The sequence below is a fragment of the Vidua macroura genome, chromosome 6 (genome assembly GCF_024509145.1).
Source record: "Vidua macroura isolate BioBank_ID:100142 chromosome 6, ASM2450914v1, whole genome shotgun sequence".
Taxonomy (NCBI): domain Eukaryota; kingdom Metazoa; phylum Chordata; class Aves; order Passeriformes; family Viduidae; genus Vidua; species Vidua macroura.
This window is the reverse complement of record NC_071576.1, coordinates 10,352,349-10,366,749: the sequence shown is the minus strand read 5'-3', so window position 1 is coordinate 10,366,749 and position 14,401 is coordinate 10,352,349. Positions and strand designations below refer to the sequence as shown.

General features: G+C 47.3%; 1 long non-coding RNA gene across 1 annotated transcript; it reads left to right on the top strand.

The window, feature by feature from the left end:
• The first annotated feature begins 4,247 nt into the window (after positions 1-4,247).
• On the top strand, positions 4,248-12,480 carry LOC128809191 (uncharacterized). The gene is made up of 2 exons (XR_008437647.1): positions 4,248-4,532; positions 12,264-12,480. It is a non-coding gene; the product is annotated as an uncharacterized LOC128809191 (long non-coding RNA).
• Positions 12,481-14,401: the final 1,921 nt, after the last annotated feature.

Here is a 14,401-nt window from a genome sequence, read left to right as displayed (position 1 = left end):
GAAAGGTGACTTTTGTGTTGCATCATAAGATTGGCATAACACCAAGGTCATGCCATTTTGCCTTGGTTCAGAAACCTTCCTCCAACCAGACCCCAGGCTCTGTCTTGAAGTCATTCACCCTGACTTGTCCCCCCTGGCTACTTTGCTTCCCCTGGGTAGGCAATACTGATGACTGATTTGTGGTCTGCTGTTGCTTGTGGTTACACTTTTGTTTTCCTCACTCAACAGCTACTAGGAATCCCCTTCCCAAATCTGCCTACTGAATGCAGAGTCTCTCTTGAGTCATCGTAAAAATTTTCTAACAGAAGTTTTATGGTGAAGAGGACAAATGGAGAGCATGGGCAGCAAAGGGGATGGTTTTGCTGCTGCCCTCTGCTTTGTTGCATATTGAAGTCCTCTGTCCTGAAGCACCTGGGGTGGGAGGGGACTGTCCCTTGGAGGGTATTTGCATAGCACTTCACTCCCATGACCCACCAAGGAGCCCCCGAGGGGCCCCCAAGGTGCAGTGAAAGTGGCATGCACACCCAGTAGGTTCAGAGGTGCCACCAAGGGGGGGTCTCAGTGCACAGCCATAGACAAAGACCCACAGCTGCAGGGCAAGGAAAGCATGTGCTTGTGTCTCCCTGAAGTACAGCTGGTTTCCTCTCCAGGGTACTGGCAGGACAGGACTTTGTTCAGCCATTTTACATAATATTAAGTTGAAAAATGAAGAGAAAAAACCCAAAAGTAAGCTGTCTTTGAACCAGGATCAGTGCTAGAGTGGTGAATAAAAGTGAGCACTTTACCCGGCCTGGGGCTCCAGGCACTTGGTGGGGAATGAGTAAACTTACTGCCCGAATTAGAAGTGAACTTCATTTACTTGCCTTCACCTTTGACAAGCAGAATCAAAATCCCTGCCCTTCCTGTGCTGATGGAAACAGCACAAAGATGGGTGGGCTTCCTCAGCACCCTTATGGTCCTGTGATGTCCCCTTCTTCACCTCCTGTCTGCCCCTTCATCTGCTGATCAAAAACCTGAATTCATAGAGACTGATCCTAGGGTAAGAACAATGTCTTCACTCATTTCTATTATACATCAAGAGAATACCTGCTCATCTGGAATAAAAATAGATCCAACAGCAAAGGAATCAGAAGGCAGAGCTAGGCAGCAGCCTTTCTCCAGCTGTGAAACCAACACCCAGCCCCTCATTGCTGCTCCTGGGCAGTAAATAATTCCTACTGAAGACAAAGGAGATGGGGAGTGGCAGACAGAGAACACATGCTGCTTCATTTAGCAGCACCTTCCAAATTTTAACTGCACCGACCAGCATTTAACCTTCTGATAAAAGAATGTGTCAGGAAGGGGCTTGCAGGCTGCCAGGATGGAGGTGGCAGCCACATGAGTAGCTGCTGTCTCTGGAAAATGCTGACAAATGTCACACACTTTCTGTTATATCTGAGCCACACAGGGCTCTGAGAGGGGATGGTCAGCATCAGGAACAAGGGCAAGGAAAGGGGCTTGGCACCTGCTGGCCTTGCAAGGGGCTGTGCCTCAGTGCATTTGTTCCAGCAAGGGTCAAATCCAGTGCCTGCAGACTGCAGTGGGAATCTGGCAGCTGGACTCCAAGGGAGCCAAGCTGCTGCTTTAAGATAGTAGCCTGAGCCCCCTGACATGGCCAGCTCTGTGCTGGACCCCAGCCATCAGCACTGAGAACATGGCTCACACAGGTGGCACTGACAGCAGGAGCAGGGTCTGCTTTCCCACCTCATGATGGCATCTTATGAGAGATGGGAGGCATCCCAGCTCTGCTTCAAGTGGAAGGGGTTTGCACATGGCAAACCCTTGTGGCTGGTGCTGTGTTGCCTGAGGTCAGCTCTCCTCTGTGGTGCTAATGGTGCTTTGGAAGGATCTGCTGGAGAAAAAGGCCTAGCACCAAGGGACTATGAAAAAAAGTTGAGTCTTTCTGTTCACCTCTCTTACCTCCTGCACTTCTTTGATTGTTCATTGGGGTGGTTGGAAAGGCATGCTTATGCTGCCCTCTGTCCAGCACCTTGTATTGTCTCCTTTTTTACAGTGAGGTTGGTGAAACTATTGAACAGGTTGCCCAGAGAGGTGATAGATCTCCCATCCTTGAAAACATTCAAGATCAGGTTGGACAGGGCTCTGAGCAGCCTGATCTAGTTGAAGGTGTCCTTGCTCATTGCAGGGGCTTGGACTGGATGACCTTTAACAGTCCCAAATACTGAATGATACCAGGACAACTCAGGTTCAGTTGATGTTACTGAGACCTGGATGACCAGACCAAAGGGACATGAAACTTTATTTTCTCTGTCAGCTGTGAACTACCTTGCTATCTAGTAGTGAAGTTCCATCACGATGAAAGAGAAACCCTCCAGTCTGAATGATACCATTTCAAAATAGCTTTGCTTTGTTTTGCAAAGCCTTCAGACATTTCTAACACATGCAATCCTTGCAAAATTTTCTGAGAAGGTGACAAGCAAACAGCGACTCTCACAGAGAAAGAGCATGTGCTTTCCACTTCACTTACACCCTTTGTACCTTGAGGCAGAGGAGCTCTTGGATCGATTGGCTGGGTATGCTCTTCCTTGCTAAATGCTCCAGTAAGCCCAAAGGAACCCAACCAGTGAGAAGGGAAAGGCAGACACATTACCAAATGGTATAATTCTCCATAAATTTTCAATACCTAGTGACATGTCTCTGAATAAAGCACATCAAGCATATTGGATGGCCCGGTGGCTGTTCTTCACCAAAACGTTTTCTAGCTCCTTTGTCACATACTGTCACTAAATCTCATGGAGTATCTCACAGGAAAATGAGGTGGAATTGAAATAAATTGGCCTGGAGGCAGCTGCAGGCTTGTGGGTGTTCAATGTTTAAAAGACTAGAAAGCATCACTTCCATTCGACAATATCCATTTGGTAAAGAACTGTTTCAGAAGTGCTATATGCTGTATTATTATTTGTGTTGTTATCAGACCTCAGATTCAAATTTTATCAGGCCTTAGATTTCAATTTTACAAAAATAGGACTTTGAATCTGACACCAAGAGATTAAGAAATTGTCCTGCACTGGGCAGCTTATGTTTGAAATACAGAGAAGAGATGAAAGGGGAAAAAAAAGGCATGAGAAGGTTCAGTTACCTGCCTGAGATCATGCAGCAAAGCATCAGACCCTAATTTACAGCCCTGCAGCTGCAGGGACATCCTGATCCTCACCCATGCTTTGGGTGGCATGGCTTGTCATTCTTTGTGTCTCAGAATGAGTTATGGAGTAAGGGATACAGCTGGGACTGAAACGTGAAAACACAAGGGGAAAGAATAAAAGAGAAGAGGCAACGACAATAAGCACATTTTCAGGTGTTTTGGCTTCACAGAGATGAAAGAAAGAAGTCAGCTGACAGAAGCAGACAGCAGTGCTGACAGTGCCCTGACAGAGAACAGTTTGGAAGGTGTCTAGAGAGAAGCAAGAGAGGGGAAAGGGCTGCCAAGCAGGGGTAGGGTCATGGCTGGTGAAAAGGGAGGTGAAAGCTGGGGTGAAGTGGGTAAAGAAGGGGCAGAGGAGCTTGCAGACAAGCTGGGAACAAGGAGAAAGGTGACAGCTCTCTGAAAGTGCTGCAAGCTGAAGACTTAGATGAAGATATAAATCAGGTTGCAGGGTAGATGGAGGATGCCACAGGGACAAGCAGGCTCAATCCCATGGGTAGCAGCAGCAAAAGGAATTGCAGCAACACATCCAGCAATACAGCTACTGCAGACTTCAGCTTGAGGAAATGCAGCAAAGGGCAGAGACGCGACGACTGTGAACGATCTTTTTGCTTGGGAGAAAGCACATCTGTCCCTAAAACTGGAGCTAAGTCATGAAGGCAGGTGCATTAAACCCCTCTTCTGGGGACATGAACACAGCTGTGAAGCCAACACACCCTGGAAACCTCATACTACTGCCTTTTGCCTGGCAGCCGGGTGCCGCAGCCACTCCGGTTGTGTACCCCACCCACCCGGGGCTGCAGGGCGGCCGGCAGGGCAGCGGGGTCCGGCGGCGGGGGGTTCCCGAGGCGGGGGCTGCGAGGAGTTGTGCTGTTCGGGAAGGCCCACGAGAGGGAGCCCGGAGAAAAGCAAAGGCGTCTCCTCCGCCGCGGAGCCCCGTGCCCGCCCGGCGTGCGCGGGGAGGCTGCGCGGGGATCCGGCCCCTCGCAGCCCGCGGCGGCCTGCGCGGCTGGGGTTGGCCCTCGAAGGGTTAACAACACCTTTACACACGCGAATACCCCAGGCAGAGATTCTGTAGGTAATCTTTGCCGTCCAAGGCTAAACCTGACATAAGGGGCACAGGTGGATGCCTCTGGTGCTCGCCCCTCTTGCTCCTGCTGCTGCGCTTCAGGTGCTCAGAGAAACGGGCCTTTGCCATCGCAAAGTGGGGCCGCCTCAGCCCCGTCGCCATGGCCGCGCTCCCGGTTGGGCTGGGCTGGGGATGGTCCCGTCACCCGCCCCAAAGCCGCCGTCTTCCCAGACACCCTGGAGGGAGGATGAGGAGGAGAGGGTGAGAAAACTCAGCATTGATGGTGTGGATGAAAGCTGCTTTCTCAGCACCCACTGAAGTTCTTTGCCTCATAACTTCACTGGGAAATAAATGGGGCTTGGAATTGCCCAGGGATGATCCTTTGAGCTCTAAGCTCCCAAGAAAGGCGAGCACATGCTTGTGTTAAGCCTCTGGTTAAGCCCTTTTCTGAGTCTGGTTACAGAGCTGAGCCCCTTTAGGGGGAGATCTGGACCCAGAGGAGGTACATCCACTTCCTCGGGGATCTGTTCTTGTATTGCTGAAGTCTGTGGGAAGAGGTGGTGCTGGCCCAGGGAGCAGGGCGGACAGCAGTGCCTGTGAACCTCCCTGAGAGGGCTCCGCAACACCTCCTGTGCCGCAGCTGGGGAGCAGCTCAGCTGACCAGAGTGAGAGAGGCTCTTGAGTCTGCCCTGAAACCGACACCCAGAAACTGTCGTTTTAAAAAGTGGCTACAAAGGTAAAATACAGCCCCTATTGAAAGGCAAATTAGTAGCAGGCTCTGTCTAGCAAGTGTTGAGGGAAAGTATACAGGCCTGTGATGTTATTACTCTCCCAAAGCTTCCTGCCACTCTGAGAGAGGCACAGTCAGGGCTGAATAAATAATACATCACAATTTTCAAGTCCCAGAGAGGTGACTTGGAGGCAGTTCAAAAGTTCAATGAATTATCAGTTCCCTTTGGGTTCATTATTTCTTTTGCAAAGGATGCTATCAATCTCTATAACTCACAAGCTACCAAAAATAATAATAAGTAAAGGATCATTATGTTGAAATATGTGTTGTAAAGCAGCATAGCAATTTGGAAGATTAATTCAGTCCAGAAGGGGCAATAGCTGCTGGCTAGAGATGGGCTGGACACCAATTACTTCTCCCACTTATTACTTTCATGGACAGAAATTGGGAAAACACCTGCAGTGCATGAATAATTCTCCTTGAGTTAATATGCTTTCAGTGCTGATTAACTCTATTTATACCTCATCTATACTGATGCGAGCAATGTGATTCATTCCTTTATTTCTGTAACTCTCTGATAAATGGCATTTACTTGCCACCTCTGACCTCCTCATGTGCATGCTGCCCATTAATCCTTCTCAGCCCAGGCTGCTATTGCCATTCCAGGCTGTTCAGTAGCCATCAAACAGCTGCTCCTCATTTTGTTTCCTTCATTTAAAAGCACCTGCTCTGCTACAAAAATGTGGGTCAAGGGGGAAAAGAGATGGGAAATTTCACTATGATGATGGATAGGGGGGTGGTATATTTTGGGCACATGGTATTCAGTTCTGTAGGCTCTTTGTCCTATAGGGAAACCTCAAGGTACTTCTGAAGAAATAATGATCAGATGTGATGTGTTTGGAGTATTTAGCCCTGAGTGACTGACAGCTGCAAGGTAAGGAACCCTGGCCACGCTTCAGTAAGCAAGGCATGACCAGCTTGAAATCAGATGTTGCCACTGGTGTCGCTGAGGACTAGCCTGTGTCATGGGATTACTGGAATTAGTGCTGGAATTGTCTGCGTGGGAAGGTGGTGGAGTCACCATCCCTGGATGTGTTTAAAAAAACCTGGATGTGGCACTCAGTGCCATGATTTAGTTGAGGTGTTAGGGCTGGGTTGGACTCGATGATCTTGAAGGTCGCTTCCAACCTAGTGATTCTGTGATTCTGTATGTGATTTTTCTTTTCCACTTTTATTTTTTTGGGTTTATTTTAATTTTTATTTCCCTAGTTTCTGCTCTGAGTCAGGGCTACAGGGTTCATGACCTAGGGCTTACTCTTGAAACACATTATGGCCAAATACTGTCTCATGAGGCTGGCAGGATGAAGTCTGCAAAGAGACCTTGAGTGCATGAAATGTTCTTGCTTCTCCCCATCACTACCCAAACCCAGCAGTAAAACTTGTCTTGAGCTGTGATGTAAAGTAAAAATATCTAACTGCTTGCACGAAGTAGAGAGGTTCTTTTGCTCTGTTGGAAGTGGAGGTGCATTGCTCAGTGGCTGGTAGAATCCCTCACATTCACAGTGGTAGCACAGACCCCAGTCTAAGAGAAAACTGGGGAAGTTTGACTTCTGTTTTGTCATTTAACCATCCTTGCCAAGAATATTTTTTCCTTTACATATAATATCTTATTTTTCATATCTCTTCCATGCCATCCTATATCCACCACTTGGGACCTGAAGCATTTCCCATAATCCAGGCAGAAGGAAACTTGGCTGATCTGTTAAGCCTTGCCCGTATTTTCCCTACAGCACAAACATGCTTTCTGGGTGTGGGACAGGCTGGATTCCCTGGAGGAGCTGAAATACCTCTTCTAATACCTGATTCCCATCACTGAGCTATGAATCATTTTCCTCTGACTTTCTGGGGGCAGGTGCCTCATTTGCATTTTCCTTTGATGATTGTTTTAAAATCTTGAGGGATTCAACTGCCTGCTCTGTTTATCTTGCTACCCTTTTTTCTCATTCAAGGTCTCCAAACACCTTCTCTAAGAATGAGATAAAAGCCTGCACTGAGACCCTTGCTGTTTTGTCTAATTCCCCAGTTTGCCTGGATCTCGTCACTGGCCTAGACAGGCTTAAATGTCATTGTGCTTTTGTGTAGATGCTTCAAGATAGCTCATTGTCCTCCTTCTCCCTGCATTTCAAACCACACTTTTATTTCCAGTGTGTCCAAGGTCTTTTTTCTCAGTAGAGATCTGTGCTCAGCAGGCCACTCTGCTCTCATGGCACTTCAGAGCCAGCCCTGCCCAAGCCTTCCATGAAGAATTTGTTCCAAGTGGCCTCCTGCCACTGATGGTTGTGGTTTAGGTGCTGTCTCTGCTGATGCTTTTTGTCATCATCTGGTACTCATTGAATTATAACTGGACAGTGCAGGGGAGTTTGGGGACAAAAGGGTCAGAGCTGGCAAGGGTGGGTTATATCTACCATTTAAACCAGTTTGTGGTGGCCAAAACTGGGACCTGCCACTTACTCCCATCCCAAGCAGCTTAGTGCCTCCTGCTAGTGTGAAACAGCCCTAAGTCAAATGAGGACACGTTGCATCTGGAGATGTTCTCTGCCTCCAGAAGATCAGCAGGATTTCAAAGGCTTAAGTAAGAAAGAGGAAGGCCCTTAAAATGAGCTTTCATAGCTCCACTGTTGTGTATTGGCTTGACAGAGTGATGTTTCAGGCAGAGGTGAGGTCAGATAACTGCTGGCAGAACATTAGGTGGCCAGGTCAGGCTTCATCAAACAACACTGAAATCTGGAACCAGGAAAAATACTGTAATTTGAAAAAATTCATATAATTTGCTGTTTCCAGGCTCGCTGTTGAAGGACAGTCATCAGTACTGAGAGACAGTTAGATGTGAGAGGCGGCACGACGGTCCGCAGATGGATGGACATTGGAATCAGGCTGTGTGGGGATTAATTGCTGCGAGCCCAGAAAATAACCGTAAAGGGATAACACAGCTGCTGCTGGAAAAAGCAAACCTCTTGGCTTCTTGCACCACCTCATGCACAGCGTTCCCCTCCCCTCCATCTATCCCTGCTCCCTGTGTGCTGCCATAAGGCACGTCCTGGAGCCGTGCTTAATGGAAAAGTGATTTGTCTCATAACTGCAGCTTTACACAGTGTGCTACTGTGGGCGTTACAAATTGCTAAGCAGATTTAAAGCGTTCTTTGAGTTGCAAACTGCAGTATTTCTCCATGTAGTGATTATTATTCATCTTTTCCAAGACACCGTGGGCCTGATCCTGCAATCTGCACTCCTGGTAAATTCAGTGCTGTGGGAGTACTGCCGGCATACAGACAGCAGGAGTAAGACCCAATTAATTTAGCCACAGGGAAGAGTAGGGCAGCAAACAACCTTTTTTCCTTTCTTGTTTTCATTTTTTTTCTTTTTTTTTTTTTTTCTTTTTTTTTTCTCCCCTGTGCTTGTATGTGAATTTTCTTGTTCTGTAGCCACTTCCTGAGAAGTGTATGTGGGTGCAGGTTGCTGGCCAGTGCAGCCCAGGTGTGCTCACCAGCTTCCCAACTCTCTGGGAATGTGTTCCCTTCCACTCCGCCTCCTTTTTTCTGTCTTTCTCTTGGGTCAGATGATCAGTAAGTCTTTCTCAATGGAAATGTCATCCAAACTGAGTTGTGTGCATGGTGGGAAGGGGCACAAACAGAAAATTAAAATGGTATGTCTGGAAAAACTGCAAGTCTAAAAATGTGGTGTGTTTGTCTGCCTTGAACCCTGACCTACACCACCAACCCTGCAGAGGCTGGTCCCCACCAGGAGCAACCTCGTGTGGGATGGAAGCTGCAGAGAGAATTTATGGGTGTGTTTCCCACCCAACATCAGGGTCTGTCTGTGGGCAATGCTTGAAAAATCTCTGACACTCATTCACCCTCTTCTTGTGGGGAAGACAGCTCGGTGCTCTCCTGGAGGAGAAGGCAACTTTCCTTCAGTGACTGGCCTGCTGTGTTCTCCCTGCCAGAGGTGCTGGCATCAAGGGGGTGAGCTCCAGCTGCTCTGCAAGGAGCATAAAACCCAGGATGGCTGCCCTGGTGGCCCAGCCCATGGGTGTCCCACTGGTTCTTGTGTCACTGTTACCTCCATCCCAGAAGAGACCTTGCATTAGGCTCAGTTAAAGAGCACTGAGGCAACAGCGAGCCCCATGGTGTAAGGTGTTCATGGAAACATGTGTTGCTAAGCAAATAGGATATTGTGCTTTGTGTCAACTGCAGTGTTTGTAGCTTGGGAGATTGCATGCCTTGAGGCCAGTTGTGACAGATGAGCCTTGGAACTGCAGATACATGGTCTTGAAGCCAAGGATGAGCTGGAGTCATCCCAACAGGAGGAGGGTGTTTGTGTGACTGTGACACTGGGACACATGGTGTCCTCAGCAAGGGCTCCTCAAGTCCTGCTGGGCTTTGGATGAGAGCTTTCACCATACAGAGAAACCTCTGCTTCCTTGCCCCAGATCCCAGCAGCACAGGGTGATGCCTGGGCAGGAGAATACATCCCCCCCTTGCTTTTTAATGGAATTTTTCTGGGATTTTTTCCTGATCTCACAGAAAGCCACAACAAATCTTCTGTCCCCTCCTAGGGAGGCAGTGCCAGCTAGGAATACCTTAGGGACTGAAAAACACTCTGTCAAAAACATAGGAAAAAGCAAGTGGAGAAAGATCATGGTAAGTTGCTTTTCTGCCATGTGCATGTATAATAATGAACCTTGGGAGCGAGGCTGTTAGTCCTAATTACAGCTCTTTAAATATTTATATAGCCTAATCTGCTCACCTTGCTCGTTGGCCCAGTCCAGCATATCTGTAGGGCTGCCCTTTCCAACTCAGCCCCATTCATATATACCCACTGGCCCCTTGGTAGCTATTACTTTGCTTTATCTGAGAGAGGGAAAACAGATCACACCAGAAAGGTAAACCCCAGGTAAAAAGGCTGTTAAATAAACAGTGTTTATAGTGTTATAGTGTTAAATAAAAGCAAGAGGTATAAATGTATTGTTTTGCCTGCATAACAGGTTCATTATAATCTCCTCTCTCGACATCATTTATGCAGATTTTTAACAAATGCAAAATCTGCAGATTTCAGGAAAATTTAGCATTGGACATACCCTGAAGAATCAACTGAGACAGCCATGCTTGTTTTCCTGTGTGACCTCCATCAAATTGTAAATGATACCTTCAGCAGTGACAGAGTAGTACATTAACCCCCTCTTTCACCTCTCAATGCTTCATTACAACAGGCCTATTTAGATGTAATAGGAATGGCTGGGAGATAGATTAGATGTTCATGCCTATGATGTGGAATTATTTGTGTAACCAACCCCTTCTTTAGCCCTTGTCTTAAAATCCTTTTTCTAATGCCTTTCCTTCAATAAACCTCAGCATCTCAGGCTCATTTCCAATGAACTACTTGTCAACTAAAGGAGGGGAAATCCAAACTAATGTTAGTTAATATCCTCCAACCTTGGATCACACCCACTCCCCACTCTGTACACTGAACATATAGGGGATAAATCCATGTAGTAAATGTCCCACAGTGAGGAAGCAGGCAAATTATGGACTGTCTATAACACCACCACTGAAATAACCATCAATATGTACAGAAGATCTGTGCAGCTCTCAGGATTTTGGTCATCTTGGCAATTTGAAGAACCTCTAATGTAGGATACTTCATCCTGAGCACCCTTATGAGCCTGTTACACAAGCAAAACAACACCTCTGTACCTCCTGTTGCTTCCACAAAACCTTTATTAAGGAGATGTGACACCAGAGGGACTAAATTAGTTTGCACAAAAAGTGCCTGATGTTCTCATGCTGCTCACTTCCATACCAAATTTGCTGGCTCGTCTGGGTCTGAAATAAAAAATTAAATCAAAACAGGAACCATTCTCTGCCTCAGAAGCCAAGTAGCACAGATTAGCTATTTCCAGTCCATAGTTCATCTGATTCTGGGTCTCATCTGACCCCTGTGCTGTCTCTATGGCCTTAATACAGTATTCTTAGAATTATCTTTTTATTTTGTTCCCCCCCCCCCCCCCACTTCTAAGTGTCTGGAATAGTATTGCAGTTGAGCAGGGTGATATTTTATTTCTGTGAAAATAGGGCTATGGAAAAAGTATGGCACTGTGTGGGGAGGATAGTGCTGAAACTGGTGCAGTCTGTTCCTCCCTGCCTTGTATTTGGGAACAGTCCTCAGGGCATACTGCCCTCCATGCCATGCCAGGGCACTGGCTAGCACCAGGGCAGGGAGGAAGACAATGACCAAAGAGCATAAATGATGGCCAGCACCTGGGGCCTTTTGTTTGCTCATGCCAAAGGACCCATAAGAAACCTCCAAATGAACAAGTGCTGCTTGACTTCCCAGTGAAGTCATTTGGTGTTTAGGGCTCCTGAAGGCTCATTTAAACTCATTCCAGTTGGCTGGAAACTTTCCAGCAAAGTTCCAGGCCAACAGCTGCTTTCTTCAGGACTTGAATGTCTGGTATAGAATGAGTTCGGTTCAGCCAAGGCTCTGGGGTGCCTTCCTCTGGATCCCTAACATCCATGGGCTGGGGGTGCTGCAAACTGGGGAATCAGAAAGATGTATTTGGAGAGTCTTTTCCTGGGCTAAGAAGACTTGAGGTTAAAGGTCTGGCCCCAATCTCCTGAAACTCAGAGGGAGGGGGAAGGAAGAAAAATGTTCCTTTTGGTGAACCAGAATTCCTGATCTTCAGCTAGCTCTGGTTTCCAAGCAGGTGAGCCAAGTGATTGCTCCTTATCAGACTGACCTCCTTGGTACCATGTGGGCACACCACAGCTCCACTGACACCTTGCCTAGCTGCCAGCTCTCTGGTGCTGTCACTTCCCAGTGCTGGAGAGCAGCATGTTGGTTTAGCAGCACTGCACAGCTGCCCTGTGCACCCTGCAGGGGCCTGAGGAGGCTGCCTCTCCAGAGCTGCACATTCAGTCTCCATCTGGAGAGGAGGACAAGGAGAGCCACAGGGAAGGGATGGCTCTTCTGGAGTCAGTGCAGTGCTACAGGAAGGCAAGACCACTCTGGCAGGCAGGCAGTGGTCCCACTCTTTATTCAGTTTATGAAGGGCTGGACTATATTTCTGCAGGCATCTTCCCTGACATCATCAGTGTGCTGAACAAATTAAGGACAGTGGTGGGACAGACTCTTCCCAGACCACCCTATTGCCAGTGAGGAACAAGACAAAATTTACCTCCGACATTTTTTTTTTTTGGCCTCAGAAGTGCCCCAGGATCTGCCAAGGTGGACATTAGCAGAGGAAGCCAGTGATGGACAGAGACCTACCAGATTTGAGCAATGCACTCAAATACCTTGAGAAGAGCTTCATCAAACATGGTACAGAGACAGCCTCCAGTAGCAGATAAGGATAAATACATTTAAACTATATAATATGTGTTCAAATACTTTAAATAATATATAAAACCTCTGTTCTCTAGGTATGGACTCCTTATTTCATTCATTTCACATTCAACCCTCTTTCCTCCTGTATACAGAATCCCAAAATCATTAAGGTTGGAAAAGACCTGTAAGATCATCGAGTCCCACCATTAACCCATCACCACTGTGTTCACAACTAAGCCATGTCTCCAAGTACCACATCCCATGGTTTTTGAACACTTTCAGGGATGGCGACTCCACCACTATGCTGGGACAGCCTGTTCCCGTACTTGACCACCTTTTCAATGAGAAATGTTTCCTAATATCCGATCTAAACCTCTTCCTGGTGCAACTTAAGGCCATTTCCTCTTGTCCTTTCACTTGTTAACTGAGAGAAGACGCCAAATGCATTGCACAACTCAAAATGAAGTCACCCAAGACTTGCAGGTTTTCTGCCTCCTACCACCACCCTGCAGCTGTTATCCAGGCTTGCTGCCCTCACATCCCATTCCCACGTGGCCAGCAGTTTGCTCAGCTTGGCACACGTGCAACAGCTCACACAATGCAGGGTTCAGTGATCAACAACACATTGGTTGTTGCACACTGTTATGTTATGTTATGTTATGTTATGTTATGTTATGTTATGTTATGTTAGTTATGCACACTGTGAACCCAGTATGTGTATAACAGTAATACATCCCAGGCAGAAAAACTCTCCAGGAAAGGTTCTCCAACTTATTATTGCACTCAGCTGATTAAGATGATGAGGTGTCAGCACTGAGGTCCTGCAACTGATCTCCCAAGGTTGACCAAGGTGCACGCAGATTTTAGGGCGCTGTGAAATACTTAGGAAGACCTGTGGGAAACTCAATTAATTTACAGTACACTTATGCTGCTCTATAGGTCCTGTATAGGGGAAATCAAAGGCTAGACAGCACAGCAAACCCCTGCAAGGGCAAAGATGCTCCTCTGTGAGAGAGCTGGCTTCCCCTTTCCACACCTTCAGGCACAAGGAGAGCTAAGCTGGTTCCTGGTGTGGTCCTGGAGTGACCATTGCATCTTCAGACAAGACCTGTTTGGGTCTTGGGAGTTTGGGACAAGGTGATGTACCAGCTACCCAGTGTTGCCCCATGCCCTGTAACATCTGTCCTGGAGGTGTGGGCAGCACTGAGCCTTTGCCACAGTGGTCTGTCCTTGAGGAAGCAGAGGGAGCATTGCCTCCTCCTGAAGGGAACTGAGGAGTGGGAAAAAAAGGAGGTGAATGGCATTCCTGAAAGGTGGGAAAAGAAACGTTTTATCATGGTTGCCATGGAAACTGGGAACGGACAATGAGCACTTAGATGTTTTATCATGTCCCTTAGCACTTGTAGCATGCAGCCTGTGTGAAAAGAAGCATTATCCTGTACAGGGAAGCTGACAGGTACCTGAACAGGGAAAAAAAAAAAAAAAAAAAAAAAAAAGAGAGAGAGAAAGTGTGCCAGGGCATCCCAGCAGAGGGGTTACAGAGACAGCAGGGAGATGGCACTTCCTGAGGTGCTGCCAAAGAATGGGAATGAGGTACCCTGGAAGGATGGGCAGTGCAGAGTTAAACCTCTGCGGGGACAGGATTTGGCATGGAGAATCCCATGGAACTTCAGGGCACGTGCCACCCTTGGGCTCTCATTACTGCCAGTCCCTCTTTGGCACCTTTCTATGATCCTGTATGTCCTTAGTCCAACCAGGCATCTCACTCCCAGCTGTTCTGTTTGTGTGCTTCCTCACTGCACTCTTTGAGGTTTTATTCAACACATCATGTATTACTTTCATCACTCAAATTAATTTTGGTGCATTTGACTGGAAAAGGTCACGTAGCTCCAGCTCAACCCCTAAATGACAGATCATGCCCACACACTATCAATACTCCAAAGAGCAAGACATTTCCCTGATTACAGTGCATTCGTAGGCCAAAAATCACTTTCTGTCCTCTGCACACCAAACATCC